The sequence below is a fragment of the Protomyctophum parallelum genome (genome assembly GCF_964188405.1).
Source record: "Protomyctophum parallelum genome assembly, chromosome: 1".
Lineage (NCBI taxonomy): Eukaryota > Metazoa > Chordata > Actinopteri > Myctophiformes > Myctophidae > Protomyctophum > Protomyctophum parallelum.
The window spans coordinates 101,067,022-101,083,531 of NC_139697.1; positions in this window are offsets into that span (position 1 = coordinate 101,067,022).

Below are 16,510 nucleotides of genomic sequence, written 5' to 3' on the forward strand. Positions count from 1 at the left end.
GGGGTCAGTGGCATAATGTTGTCAAATGGGGGGTCCTTATCGGGGTCACTGGCATAATGTTGTCAAATGGGGGGTCCTTATCGGGGTCAGTGGCATAATGTTGTCAAATGGGGGGTCCTTATCGGGGTCAGTGGCATAATGTTGTCAAATGGGGGGTCCTTATCGGGGTCAGTGGCATAATGTTGTCAAATGGGGGGTCCTTATCGGGGTCAGTGGCATAATGTTGTCAAATGGGGGGTCCTTATCGGGGTCAGTGGCATAATGTTGTCAAATGGGGGGTCCTTATCGGGGTCAGTGGCATAATGTTGTCAAATGGGGGGTCCTTATCGGGGTCACTGGCATAATGTTGTCAAATGGGGGGTCCTTATCGGGGTCACTGGCATAATGTTGTCAAATGGGGGGTCCTTATTGGGGTCACTGGCATAATGTTGTCAAATGGGGGGTCCTTATCGGGGTCACTGGGCATAATGTTGTCAAATGGGGGGTCCTTATTGGGGTCACTGGCATAATGTTGTCAAATGGGGGGTCCTTATTGGGGTCACTGGCATAATGTTGTCAAATGGGGGGTCCTTATCGGGGTCACTGGGCATAATGTTGTCAAATGGGGGGTCCTTATCGGGGTCACAGGCATAATGTTGTCAAATGGGGGGTCCTTATCGGGGTCAGTGGCATAATGTTGTCAAATGGGGGGTCCTTATCGGGGTCAGTGGCATAATGTTGTCAAATGGGGGGTCCTTATCGGGGTCACTGGCATAATGTTGTCAAATGGGGGGTCCTTATCGGGGTCACTGGGCATAATGTTGTCAAATGGGGGGTCCTTATCGGGGTCACTGGGCATAATGTTGTCAAATGGGGGGTCCTTATCGGGGTCACTGGCATAATTTTGTCAAATGGGGGGTCCTTATCAGGGTCACTGGCATAATGTTGTCAAATGGGGGGTCCTTATCGGGGTCACTGGCATAATGTTGTCAAATGGGGGGTCCTTATCGGGGTCAGTGGCATAATGTTGTCAAATGGGGGGTCCTTATCGGGGTCACTGGCATAATGTTGTCAAATGGGGGGTCCTTATCGGGGCCACTGGCATAATGTTGTCAAATGGGGGGTCCTTATCGGGGTCACTGGCATAATGTTGTCAAATGGGGGGTCCTTATCGGGGTCATTGACATTATGTTGTCAAATGGGGGGTCCTTATCGGGGTCACTGGCATAATGTTGTCAAATGGGGGGTCCTTATCGGGGTCACTGACATTATGTTGTCAAATGGGGGGTCCTTATCGGGGTCACTGGCATAATGTTGTCAAATGGGGGGTCCTTATTGGGGTCACTGACATAATGTTGTCAAATGGGGGGTCCTTATCGGGGTCACTGACATTATGTTGTCAAATGGGGGGTCCTTATCGGGGTCAGTGGCATAATGTTGTCAAATGGGGGGTCCTTATCAGGGTCACTGGCATAATGTTGTCAAATGGGGGGTCCTTATCGGGGTCAGTGACATAATGTTGTCAAATGGGGGGTCCTTATCGGGGGGTCAGTGGCATAATGTTGTCAAATGGGGGGTCCTTATCGGGGTCACTGGCATAATGTTGTCAAATGGGGGGTCCTTATCGGGGTCACAGGCATAATGTTGTCAAATGGGGGGTCCTTATCGGGGGGTCAGTGGCATAATGTTGTCAAATGGGGGGTCCTTATCGGGGTCACTGGCATAATGTTGTCAAATGGGGGGTCCTTATCGGGTCACTGGCATAATGTTGTCAAATGGGGGGTCCTTATCGGGGTCACTGGCATAATGTTGTCAAATGGGGGGTCCTTATCGGGGTCAGTGGCATAATGTTGTCAAATGGGGGGTCCTTATCGGGGTCACTGGCATAATGTTGTCAAATGGGGGGTCCTTATCGGGGTCAGTGGCATAATGTTGTCAAATGGGGGGTCCTTATCGGGGTCACAGGCATAATGTTGTCAAATGGGGGGTCCTTATCGGGGTCACTGGCATAATGTTGTCAAATGGGGGGTCCTTATCGGGGTCACTGGCATAATGTTGTCAAATGGGGGGTCCTTATCGGGGTCACTGGCATAATGTTGTCAAATGGGGGGTCCTTATCGGGGTCACTGGCATAATGTTGTCAAATGGGGGGTCCTTATCGGGGTCACTGGCATAATGTTGTCAAATGGGGGGTCCTTATCGGGTCACTGGCATAATGTTGTCAAATGGGGGGTCCTTATCGGGGGGCCACTGGCATAATGTTGTCAAATGGGGGGTCCTTATCGGGGTCACTGGCATAATGTTGTCAAATGGGGGGTCCTTATCGGGGGGCCACTGGCATAATGTTGTCAAATGGGGGGTCCTTATCGGGGTCACTGGCATAATGTTGTCAAATGGGGGGTCCTTATCGGGGTCACTGGCATAATGTTGTCAAATGGGGGGTCCTTATCGGGGTCACTGGCATAATGTTGTCAAATGGGGGGTCCTTATCGGGGTCACTGGCATAATGTTGTCAAATGGGGGTCCTTATCGGGGTCACTGGCATAATGTTGTCAAATGGGGGGTCCTTATCGGGGTCACTGGCATAATGTTGTCAAATGGGGGGTCCTTATCGGGGTCACAGGCATAATGTTGTCAAATGGGGGGTCCTTATCGGGGTCACTGGCATAATGTTGTCAAATGGGGGGTCCTTATCGGGGTCAGTGGCATAATGTTGTCAAATGGGGGGTCCTTATCGGGGTCACTGGGCATAATGTTGTCAAATGGGGGGTCCTTATCGGGGTCACTGGCATAATGTTGTCAAATGGGGGGTCCTTATCGGGGTCACTGGCATAATGTTGTCAAATGGGGGGTCCTTATCGGGGTCAGTGGCATAATGTTGTCAAATGGGGGGTCCTTATCGGGGTCACTGGCATAATGTTGTCAAATGGGGGGTCCTTATCGGGGTCACTGGCATAATGTTGTCAAATGGGGGGTCCTTATCGGGGTCACTGGCATAATGTTGTCAAATGGGGGGTCCTTATCGGGGTCACTGGCATTATGTTGTCAAATGGGGGGTCCTTATGGGGGTCAGTGGCATAATGTTGTCAAATGGGGGGTCCTTATCGGGGTCACTGGCATAATGTTGTCAAATGGGGGTCCTTATCGGGGTCACTGGCATAATGTTGTCAAATGGGGGGTCCTTATCGGGGTCACTGGCATAATGTTGTCAAATGGGGGGTCCTTATCGGGGTCACAGGCATAATGTTGTCAAATGGGGGGTCCTTATCGGGGTCACTGGCATAATGTTGTCAAATGGGGGGTCCTTATCGGGGTCACTGGCATAATGTTGTCAAATGGGGGGTCCTTATTGGGGTCAGTGGCATAATGTTGTCAAATGGGGGGTCCTTATCGGGGTCACTGGCATAATGTTGTCAAATGGGGGGTCCTTATCGGGGTCACAGGCATAATGTTGTCAAATGGGGGGTCCTTATCGGGGTCACTGGCATAATGTTGTCAAATGGGGGGTCCTTATCGGGGTCAGTGGCATAATGTTGTCAAATGGGGGGTCCTTATCGGGGTCACTGGCATAATGTTGTCAAATGGGGGGTCCTTATCGGGGTCACTGGCATAATGTTGTCAAATGGGGGGTCCTTATTGGGGTCACTGGGCATAATGTTGTCAAATGGGGGGTCCTTATGGGGGTCACAGGCATAATGTTGTCAAATGGGGGGTCCTTATCGGGGTCAGTGGCATAATGTTGTCAAATGGGGGGTCCTTATCGGGGTCACTGGCATAATGTTGTCAAATGGGGGGTCCTTATCGGGGGGTCAGTGGCATAATGTTGTCAAATGGGGGGTCCTTATCGGGGTCAGTGGCATAATGTTGTCAAATGGGGGGTCCTTATCGGGTCACTGGCATAATGTTGTCAAATGGGGGGTCCTTATCGGGGTCAGTGGCATAATGTTGTCAAATGGGGGGTCCTTATCGGGGTCAGTGACATAATGTTGTCAAATGGGGGGTCCTTATTGGGGTCAGTGGCATAATGTTGTCAAATGGGGGGTCCTTATCGGGGTCACTGGCATAATGTTGTCAAATGGGGGGTCCTTATGGGGGTCACTGGCATAATGTTGTCAAATGGGGGGTCCTTATCGGGGTCACTGGCATAATGTTGTCAAATGGGGGGTCCTTATCGGGGTCACTGGCATTATGTTGTCAAATGGGGGGTCCTTATCGGGGTCACTGGCATAATGTTGTCAAATGGGGGGTCCTTATCGGGGTCAGTGGCATAATGTTGTCAAATGGGGGGTCCTTATCGGGGTCACTGGCATAATGTTGTCAAATGGGGGGTCCTTATCGGGGTCACTGGCATAATGTTGTCAAATGGGGGGTCCTTATTGGGGTCACTGACATAATGTTGTCAAATGGGGGGTCCTTATCGGGGTCACTGGCATAATGTTGTCAAATGGGGGGTCCTTATGGGGGTCACTGGCATAATGTTGTCAAATGGGGGGTCCTTATCGGGTCACAGGCATAATGTTGTCAAATGGGGGGTCCTTATCGGGGTCACTAGCATAATGTTGTCAAATGGGGGGTCCTTATCGGGGTCAGTGGCATAATGTTGTCAAATGGGGGGTCCTTATCGGGGTCAGTGGCATAATGTTGTCAAATGGGGAGTCCTTATCGGGGTCACTGGCATAATGTTGTCAAATGGGGGGTCCTTATCGGGGTCACTGGGCATAATGTTGTCAAATGGGGGGTCCTTATCGGGGTCACTGGGCATAATGTTGTCAAATGGGGGGTCCTTATCGGGGTCACTGGCATAATTTTGTCAAATGGGGGGTCCTTATCAGGGTCACTGGCATAATGTTGTCAAATGGGGGGTCCTTATCGGGGTCACTGGCATAATGTTGTCAAATGGGGGGTCCTTATCGGGGTCAGTGGCATAATGTTGTCAAATGGGGGGTCCTTATCGGGGTCACTGGCATAATGTTGTCAAATGGGGGGTCCTTATCGGGGCCACTGGCATAATGTTGTCAAATGGGGGGTCCTTATCGGGGTCACTGGCATAATGTTGTCAAATGGGGGGTCCTTATCGGGGTCATTGACATTATGTTGTCAAATGGGGGGTCCTTATCGGGGTCACTGGCATAATGTTGTCAAATGGGGGGTCCTTATCGGGGTCACTGACATTATGTTGTCAAATGGGGGGTCCTTATCGGGGTCACTGGCATAATGTTGTCAAATGGGGGGTCCTTATTGGGGTCACTGACATAATGTTGTCAAATGGGGGGTCCTTATCGGGGTCACTGACATTATGTTGTCAAATGGGGGGTCCTTATCGGGGTCAGTGGCATAATGTTGTCAAATGGGGGGTCCTTATCAGGGTCACTGGCATAATGTTGTCAAATGGGGGGTCCTTATCGGGGTCAGTGACATAATGTTGTCAAATGGGGGGTCCTTATCGGGGGGTCAGTGGCATAATGTTGTCAAATGGGGGGTCCTTATCGGGGTCACTGGCATAATGTTGTCAAATGGGGGGTCCTTATCGGGGTCACAGGCATAATGTTGTCAAATGGGGGGTCCTTATCGGGGGGTCAGTGGCATAATGTTGTCAAATGGGGGGTCCTTATCGGGGTCACTGGCATAATGTTGTCAAATGGGGGGTCCTTATCGGGTCACTGGCATAATGTTGTCAAATGGGGGGTCCTTATCGGGGTCACTGGCATAATGTTGTCAAATGGGGGGTCCTTATCGGGGTCAGTGGCATAATGTTGTCAAATGGGGGGTCCTTATCGGGGTCACTGGCATAATGTTGTCAAATGGGGGGTCCTTATCGGGGTCAGTGGCATAATGTTGTCAAATGGGGGGTCCTTATCGGGGTCACAGGCATAATGTTGTCAAATGGGGGGTCCTTATCGGGGTCACTGGCATAATGTTGTCAAATGGGGGGTCCTTATCGGGGTCACTGGCATAATGTTGTCAAATGGGGGGTCCTTATCGGGGTCACTGGCATAATGTTGTCAAATGGGGGGTCCTTATCGGGGTCACTGGCATAATGTTGTCAAATGGGGGGTCCTTATCGGGGTCACTGGCATAATGTTGTCAAATGGGGGGTCCTTATCGGGTCACTGGCATAATGTTGTCAAATGGGGGGTCCTTATCGGGGGGCCACTGGCATAATGTTGTCAAATGGGGGGTCCTTATCGGGGTCACTGGCATAATGTTGTCAAATGGGGGGTCCTTATCGGGGGGCCACTGGCATAATGTTGTCAAATGGGGGGTCCTTATCGGGGTCAGTGGCATAATGTTGTCAAATGGGGGGTCCTTATCGGGGTCACTGGCATAATGTTGTCAAATGGGGGGTCCTTATCGGGGTCACTGGCATAATGTTGTCAAATGGGGGGTCCTTATCGGGGTCACTGGCATAATGTTGTCAAATGGGGGGTCCTTATCGGGGTCACTGGCATAATGTTGTCAAATGGGGGGTCCTTATCGGGGTCACTGGCATAATGTTGTCAAATGGGGGGTCCTTATCGGGGTCACTGGCATAATGTTGTCAAATGGGGGGTCCTTATCGGGGTCACTGGCATAATGTTGTCAAATGGGGGTCCTTATCGGGGTCACTGGCATAATGTTGTCAAATGGGGGGTCCTTATCGGGGTCACTGGCATAATGTTGTCAAATGGGGGGTCCTTATCGGGGTCACAGGCATAATGTTGTCAAATGGGGGGTCCTTATCGGGGTCACTGGCATAATGTTGTCAAATGGGGGGTCCTTATCGGGGTCAGTGGCATAATGTTGTCAAATGGGGGGTCCTTATCGGGGTCACTGGGCATAATGTTGTCAAATGGGGGGTCCTTATCGGGGTCACTGGCATAATGTTGTCAAATGGGGGGTCCTTATCGGGGTCACTGGCATAATGTTGTCAAATGGGGGGTCCTTATCGGGGTCAGTGGCATAATGTTGTCAAATGGGGGGTCCTTATCGGGGTCACTGGCATAATGTTGTCAAATGGGGGGTCCTTATCGGGGTCACTGGCATAATGTTGTCAAATGGGGGGTCCTTATCGGGGTCACTGGCATAATGTTGTCAAATGGGGGGTCCTTATCGGGGTCACTGGCATTATGTTGTCAAATGGGGGGTCCTTATGGGGGTCAGTGGCATAATGTTGTCAAATGGGGGGTCCTTATCGGGGTCACTGGCATAATGTTGTCAAATGGGGGTCCTTATCGGGGTCACTGGCATAATGTTGTCAAATGGGGGGTCCTTATCGGGGTCACTGGCATAATGTTGTCAAATGGGGGGTCCTTATCGGGGTCACAGGCATAATGTTGTCAAATGGGGGGTCCTTATCGGGGTCACTGGCATAATGTTGTCAAATGGGGGGTCCTTATCGGGGTCACTGGCATAATGTTGTCAAATGGGGGGTCCTTATTGGGGTCAGTGGCATAATGTTGTCAAATGGGGGGTCCTTATCGGGGTCACTGGCATAATGTTGTCAAATGGGGGGTCCTTATCGGGGTCACAGGCATAATGTTGTCAAATGGGGGGTCCTTATCGGGGTCACTGGCATAATGTTGTCAAATGGGGGGTCCTTATCGGGGTCAGTGGCATAATGTTGTCAAATGGGGGGTCCTTATCGGGGTCACTGGCATAATGTTGTCAAATGGGGGGTCCTTATCGGGGTCACTGGCATAATGTTGTCAAATGGGGGGTCCTTATTGGGGTCACTGGGCATAATGTTGTCAAATGGGGGGTCCTTATGGGGGTCACAGGCATAATGTTGTCAAATGGGGGGTCCTTATCGGGGTCAGTGGCATAATGTTGTCAAATGGGGGGTCCTTATCGGGGTCACTGGCATAATGTTGTCAAATGGGGGGTCCTTATCGGGGGGTCAGTGGCATAATGTTGTCAAATGGGGGGTCCTTATCGGGGTCAGTGGCATAATGTTGTCAAATGGGGGGTCCTTATCGGGTCACTGGCATAATGTTGTCAAATGGGGGGTCCTTATCGGGGTCAGTGGCATAATGTTGTCAAATGGGGGGTCCTTATCGGGGTCAGTGACATAATGTTGTCAAATGGGGGGTCCTTATTGGGGTCAGTGGCATAATGTTGTCAAATGGGGGGTCCTTATCGGGGTCACTGGCATAATGTTGTCAAATGGGGGGTCCTTATGGGGGTCACTGGCATAATGTTGTCAAATGGGGGGTCCTTATCGGGGTCACTGGCATAATGTTGTCAAATGGGGGGTCCTTATCGGGGTCACTGGCATTATGTTGTCAAATGGGGGGTCCTTATCGGGGTCACTGGCATAATGTTGTCAAATGGGGGGTCCTTATCGGGGTCAGTGGCATAATGTTGTCAAATGGGGGGTCCTTATCGGGGTCACTGGCATAATGTTGTCAAATGGGGGGTCCTTATCGGGGTCACTGGCATAATGTTGTCAAATGGGGGGTCCTTATTGGGGTCACTGACATAATGTTGTCAAATGGGGGGTCCTTATCGGGGTCACTGGCATAATGTTGTCAAATGGGGGGTCCTTATGGGGGTCACTGGCATAATGTTGTCAAATGGGGGGTCCTTATCGGGTCACAGGCATAATGTTGTCAAATGGGGGGTCCTTATCGGGGTCACTAGCATAATGTTGTCAAATGGGGGGTCCTTATCGGGGTCACTGGCATAATGTTGTCAAATGGGGGGTCCTTATCGGGGCCACTGGCATAATGTTGTCAAATGGGGGGTCCTTATCGGGGTCACTGGCATAATGTTGTCAAATGGGGGGTCCTTATCGGGGTCACTAGCATAATGTTGTCAAATGGGGGGTCCTTATCGGGGTCAGTGGCATAATGTTGTCAAATGGGGGGTCCTTATCGGGGTCACTGGCATAATGTTGTCAAATGGGGGTCCTTATCGGGGTCACTGGCATAATGTTGTCAAATGGGGGTCCTTATCGGGGTCACTGGCATAATGTTGTCAAATGGGGGGTCCTTATCGGGGTCACTGGCATAATGTTGTCAAATGGGGGGTCCTTATCGGGGTCACAGGCATAATGTTGTCAAATGGGGGGTCCTTATCGGGGTCACTGGCATAATGTTGTCAAATGGGGGGTCCTTATCGGGGTCAGTGGCATAATGTTGTCAAATGGGGGGTCCTTATCGGGGTCACTGGGCATAATGTTGTCAAATGGGGGGTCCTTATCGGGGTCACTGGCATAATGTTGTCAAATGGGGGGTCCTTATCGGGGTCACTGGCATAATGTTGTCAAATGGGGGGTCCTTATCGGGGTCAGTGGCATAATGTTGTCAAATGGGGGGTCCTTATCAGGGTCACTGGCATAATGTTGTCAAATGGGGGGTCCTTATCGGGGTCACTGGCATAATGTTGTCAAATGGGGGGTCCTTATCGGGGTCACTGGCATAATGTTGTCAAATGGGGGGTCCTTATCGGGGTCACTGGCATTATGTTGTCAAATGGGGGGTCCTTATCGGGGTCACTGGCATAATGTTGTCAAATGGGGGGTCCTTATCGGGGTCACAGGCATAATGTTGTCAAATGGGGGGTCCTTATTGGGGTCAGTGGCATAATGTTGTCAAATGGGGGGTCCTTATGGGGGTCAGTGGCATAATGTTGTCAAATGGGGGGTCCTTATCGGGGTCACTGGCATAATGTTGTCAAATGGGGGTCCTTATCAGGGTCACTGGCATAATGTTGTCAAATGGGGGGTCCTTATCGGGGTCACTGGCATAATGTTGTCAAATGGGGGGTCCTTATCGGGGTCACAGGCATAATGTTGTCAAATGGGGGGTCCTTATCGGGGTCACTGGCATAATGTTGTCAAATGGGGGGTCCTTATCGGGGTCACTGGCATAATGTTGTCAAATGGGGGGTCCTTATTGGGGTCAGTGGCATAATGTTGTCAAATGGGGGGTCCTTATCGGGGTCACTGGCATAATGTTGTCAAATGGGGGGTCCTTATCAGGGTCACTGGCATAATGTTGTCAAATGGGGGGTCCTTATCGGGGTCACTGGCATAATGTTGTCAAATGGGGGGTCCTTATCGGGGTCACAGGCATAATGTTGTCAAATGGGGGGTCCTTATCGGGGTCACTGGCATAATGTTGTCAAATGGGGGGTCCTTATCGGGGTCACTGGCATAATGTTGTCAAATGGGGGGTCCTTATTGGGGTCAGTGGCATAATGTTGTCAAATGGGGGGTCCTTATCGGGGTCACTGGCATAATGTTGTCAAATGGGGGGTCCTTATGGGGGTCACAGGCATAATGTTGTCAAATGGGGGGTCCTTATGGGGGTCAGTGACATAATGTTGTCAAATGGGGGGTCCTTATCGGGGTCACTGGCATAATGTTGTCAAATGGGGGGTCCTTATCGGGGTCAGTGGCATAATGTTGTCAAATGGGGGGTCCTTATCGGGTCACTGGCATAATGTTGTCAAATGGGGGGTCCTTATGGGGGTCAGTGACATAATGTTGTCAAATGGGGGGTCCTTATCGGGGTCAGTGGCATAATGTTGTCAAATGGGGGGTCCTTATGGGGGTCACAGGCATAATGTTGTCAAATGGGGGGTCCTTATCGGGGTCACTGGCATAATGTTGTCAAATGGGGGGTCCTTATCGGGGGGTCAGTGGCATAATGTTGTCAAATGGGGGGTCCTTATCGGGGTCAGTGGCATAATGTTGTCAAATGGGGGGTCCTTATCGGGTCACTGGCATAATGTTGTCAAATGGGGGGTCCTTATCGGGGTCACTGGCATAATGTTGTCAAATGGGGGGTCCTTATCGGGGTCAGTGACATAATGTTGTCAAATGGGGGGTCCTTATCGGGGTCAGTGGCATTATGTTGTCAAATGGGGGGTCCTTATGGGGGTCACTGGCATAATGTTGTCAAATGGGGGGTCCTTATCGGGGGTCACAGGCATAATGTTGTCAAATGGGGGGTCCTTATCGGGTCAGTGGCATAATGTTGTCAAATGGGGGGTCCTTATCGGGGTCAGTGGCATAATGTTGTCAAATGGGGGGTCCTTATCGGGGTCACTGGCATAATGTTGTCAAATGGGGGGTCCTTATCGGGTCAGTGGCATAATGTTGTCAAATGGGGGGTCCTTATCGGGGTCAGTGGCATAATGTTGTCAAATGGGGGGTCCTTATCGGGGTCACTGGCATAATGTTGTCAAATGGGGGGTCCTTATCGGGGTCACTGGCATTATGTTGTCAAATGGGGGGTCCTTATCGGGGTCACTGGCATAATGTTGTCAAATGGGGGGTCCTTATCGGGGTCAGTGGCATAATGTTGTCAAATGGGGGGTCCTTATCGGGGTCACTGGCATAATGTTGTCAAATGGGGGGTCCTTATCGGGGTCACTGGCATAATGTTGTCAAATGGGGGGTCCTTATCGGGGTCAGTGGCATAATGTTGTTAAATGGGGGGTCCTTATTGGGGTCACTGACATAATGTTGTCAAATGGGGGGTCCTAATCGGGGTCACTGGCATAATGTTGTCAAATGGGGGGTCCTTATGGGGGTCACTGGCATAATGTTGTCAAATGGGGGGTCCTTATCGGGTCACAGGCATAATGTTGTCAAATGGGGGGTCCTTATCGGGGTCACTAGCATAATGTTGTCAAATGGGGGGTCCTTATCGGGGTCACTGGCATAATGTTGTCAAATGGGGGGTCCTTATCGGGGCCACTGGCATAATGTTGTCAAATGGGGGGTCCTTATCGGGGTCACTGGCATAATGTTGTCAAATGGGGGGTCCTTATCGGGGTCACTAGCATAATGTTGTCAAATGGGGGGTCCTTATCGGGGTCAGTGGCATAATGTTGTCAAATGGGGGGTCCTTATCGGGGTCACTGGCATAATGTTGTCAAATGGGGGGTCCTTATCGGGTCAGTGGCGTAATGTTGTCAAATGGGGGGTCCTTATCGGGGTCAGTGGCATAATGTTGTCAAATGGGGGGTCCTTATCGGGGTCAGTGGCATAATGTTGTCAAATGGGGGGTCCTTATCGGGTCAGTGGCATAATGTTGTCAAATGGGGGGTCCTTATCGGGGTCAGTGGCATAATGTTGTCAAATGGGGGGTCCTTATCGGGGTCAGTGGCATAATGTTGTCAAATGGGGGGTCCTTATCGGGGTCAGTGGCATAATGTTGTCAAATGGGGGGTCCTTATCGGGGTCACTGGCATAATGTTGTCAAATGGGGGTTCCTTATCGGGGTCACTAGCATAATGTTGTCAAATGGGGGGTCCTTATCGGGGTCACTGGCATAATGTTGTCAAATGGGGGGTCCTTATCGGGGTCACAGGCATAATGTTGTCAAATGGGGGGTCCTTATCGGGGTCACTAGCATAATGTTGTCAAATGGGGGGTCCTTATCGGGGTCACTGGCATAATGTTGTCAAATGGGGGGTCCTTATCGGGGTCACAGGCATAATGTTGTCAAATGGGGGGTCCTTATCGGGGTCACTGGCATAATGTTGTCAAATGGGGGGTCCTTATCGGGGGTCACAGGCATAATGTTGTCAAATGGGGGGTCCTTATCGGGGTCAGTGGCATAATGTTGTCAAATGGGGGGTCCTTATGGGGGTCAGTGGCATAATGTTGTCAAATGGGGGGTCCTTATTGGGGTCACTGGCATAATGTTGTCAAATGGGGGGTCCTTATCGGGGTCACAGGCATAATGTTGTCAAATGGGGGGTCCTTATCGGGGTCACTGGCATTATGTTGTCAAATGGGGGGTCCTTATGGGGGTCAGTGGCATAATGTTGTCAAATGGGGGGTCCTTATTGGGGTCACTGGCATAATGTTGTCAAATGGGGGGTCCTTATCGGGTCAGTGGCATAATGTTGTCAAATGGGGGGTCCTTATCGGGGTCAGTGGCATAATGTTGTCAAATGGGGGGTCCTTATCGGGGTCACTGGCATAATGTTGTCAAATGGGGGGTCCTTATCGGGTCAGTGGCATAATGTTGTCAAATGGGGGGTCCTTATCGGGGTCAGTGGCATAATGTTGTCAAATGGGGGGTCCTTATCGGGGTCACTGGCATAATGTTGTCAAATGGGGGGTCCTTATCGGGGTCACTGGCATTATGTTGTCAAATGGGGGGTCCTTATCGGGGTCACTGGCATAATGTTGTCAAATGGGGGGTCCTTATCGGGGTCAGTGGCATAATGTTGTCAAATGGGGGGTCCTTATCGGGGTCACTGGCATAATGTTGTCAAATGGGGGGTCCTTATCGGGGTCACTGGCATAATGTTGTCAAATGGGGGGTCCTTATCGGGGTCAGTGGCATAATGTTGTTAAATGGGGGGTCCTTATTGGGGTCACTGACATAATGTTGTCAAATGGGGGGTCCTAATCGGGGTCACTGGCATAATGTTGTCAAATGGGGGGTCCTTATGGGGGTCACTGGCATAATGTTGTCAAATGGGGGGTCCTTATCGGGTCACAGGCATAATGTTGTCAAATGGGGGGTCCTTATCGGGGTCACTAGCATAATGTTGTCAAATGGGGGGTCCTTATCGGGGTCACTGGCATAATGTTGTCAAATGGGGGGTCCTTATCGGGGCCACTGGCATAATGTTGTCAAATGGGGGGTCCTTATCGGGGTCACTGGCATAATGTTGTCAAATGGGGGGTCCTTATCTGGGTCACTAGCATAATGTTGTCAAATGGGGGGTCCTTATCGGGGTCAGTGGCATAATGTTGTCAAATGGGGGGTCCTTATCGGGGTCACTGGCATAATGTTGTCAAATGGGGGGTCCTTATCGGGTCAGTGGCATAATGTTGTCAAATGGGGGGTCCTTATCGGGGTCAGTGGCATAATGTTGTCAAATGGGGGGTCCTTATCGGGGTCAGTGGCATAATGTTGTCAAATGGGGGGTCCTTATCGGGTCAGTGGCATAATGTTGTCAAATGGGGGGTCCTTATCGGGGTCAGTGGCATAATGTTGTCAAATGGGGGGTCCTTATCGGGGTCAGTGGCATAATGTTGTCAAATGGGGGGTCCTTATCGGGGTCAGTGGCATAATGTTGTCAAATGGGGGGTCCTTATCGGGGTCACTGGCATAATGTTGTCAAATGGGGGGTCCTTATCGGGGTCACTAGCATAATGTTGTCAAATGGGGGGTCCTTATCGGGGTCACTGGCATAATGTTGTCAAATGGGGGGTCCTTATCGGGGTCACAGGCATAATGTTGTCAAATGGGGGGTCCTTATCGGGGTCACTAGCATAATGTTGTCAAATGGGGGGTCCTTATCGGGGTCACTGGCATAATGTTGTCAAATGGGGGGTCCTTATCGGGGTCACAGGCATAATGTTGTCAAATGGGGGGTCCTTATCGGGGTCACTGGCATAATGTTGTCAAATGGGGGGTCCTTATCGGGGGTCACAGGCATAATGTTGTCAAATGGGGGGTCCTTATCGGGGTCAGTGGCATAATGTTGTCAAATGGGGGGTCCTTATGGGGGTCAGTGGCATAATGTTGTCAAATGGGGGGTCCTTATTGGGGTCACTGGCATAATGTTGTCAAATGGGGGGTCCTTATCGGGGTCACAGGCATAATGTTGTCAAATGGGGGGTCCTTATCGGGGTCACTGGCATAATGTTGTCAAATGGGGGGTCCTTATCGGGGTCACAGGCATAATGTTGTCAAATGGGGGGTCCTTATGGGGGTCAGTGGCATAATGTTGTCAAATGGGGGGTCCTTATCGGGGTCATTGGCATAATGTTGTCAAATGGGGGGTCCTTATCGGGGTCATTGGCATAATGTTGTCAAATGGGGGGTCCTTATCGGGGTCACTGGCATAATGTTGTCAAATGGGGGGTCCTTATCGGGTCAGTGGCATAATGTTGTCAAATGGGGGGTCCTTATCGGGTCAGTGGCATAATGTTGTCAAATGGGGGGTCCTTATCGGGGTCAGTGGCATAATGTTGTCAAATGGGGGGTCCTTATGGGGGTCAGTGGCATAATGTTGTCAAATGGGGGGTCCTTATTGGGGTCACTGGCATAATGTTGTCAAATGGGGGGTCCTTATCGGGGTCACAGGCATAATGTTGTCAAATGGGGGGTCCTTATCGGGGTCACTGGCATTATGTTGTCAAATGGGGGGTCCTTATGGGGGTCAGTGGCATAATGTTGTCAAATGGGGGGTCCTTATTGGGGTCACTGGCATAATGTTGTCAAATGGGGGGTCCTTATCGGGGTCACTGGCATAATGTTGTCAAATGGGGGGTCCTTATCGGGGTCACTGGCATAATGTTGTCAAATGGGGGGTCCTTATCGGGGTCAGTGGCATAATGTTGTCAAATGGGGGGTCCTTATCGGGGTCACTGGCATAATGTTGTCAAATGGGGGGTCCTTATCGGGGTCATTGGCATAATGTTGTCAAATGGGGGGTCCTTATCGGGGTCACTGGCATAATGTTGTCAAATGGGGGGTCCTTATCGGGGTCAGTGGCATAATGTTGTCAAATGGGGGGTCCTTATCGGGGTCACTGGGCATAATGTTGTCAAATGGGGGGTCCTTATCGGGGTCACTGGCATTATGTTGTCAAATGGGGGGTCCTTATCGGGTCACTGGCATAATGTTGTCAAATGGGGGGTCCTTATCGGGGTCAGTGGCATAATGTTGTCAAATGGGGGGTCCTTATCAGGGTCAGTGGCATAATGTTGTCAAATGGGGGGTCCTTATCGGGGTCAGTGGCATAATGTTGTCAAATGGGGGGTCCTTATCGGGGTCACTGGCATAATGTTGTCAAATGGGGGGTCCTTATCGGGGTCACTGGCATAATGTTGTCAAATGGGGGGTCCTTATCGGGGTCAGTGGCATAATGTTGTCAAATGGGGGGTCCTTATCGGGGTCAGTGGCATAATGTTGTCAAATGGGGGGTCCTTATCGGGGTCACAGGCATAATGTTGTCAAATGGGGGGTCCTTATCGGGGTCACTGGCATTATGTTGTCAAATGGGGGGTCCTTATCGGGTCACTGGCATAATGTTGTCAAATGGGGGGTCCTTATCGGGGTCAGTGGCATAATGTTGTCAAATGGGGGGTCCTTATCAGGGTCAGTGGCATAATGTTGTCAAATGGGGGGTCCTTATCGGGGTCAGTGGCATAATGTTGTCAAATGGGGGGTCCTTATCGGGGTCACTGGCATAATGTTGTCAAATGGGGGGTCCTTATCGGGGTCACTGGCATAATGTTGTCAAATGGGGGGTCCTTATCGGGGTCAGTGGCATAATGTTGTCAAATGGGGGGTCCTTATCGGGGTCAGTGGCATAATGTTGTCAAATGGGGGGTCCTTATCGGGGTCACAGGCATAATGTTGTCAAATGGGGGGTCCTTATCGGGGTCACTGGCATAATGTTGTCAAATGGGGGGTCCTTATCGGGGTCAGTGGCATAATGTTGTCAAATGGGGGGTCCTTATCGGGGTCAGTGGCATAATGTTGTCAAATGGGGGGTCCTTATCGGGGTCACAGGCATAATGTTGTCAAATGGGGGGTCCTTATGGGGGTCAGTGGCATAATGTTGT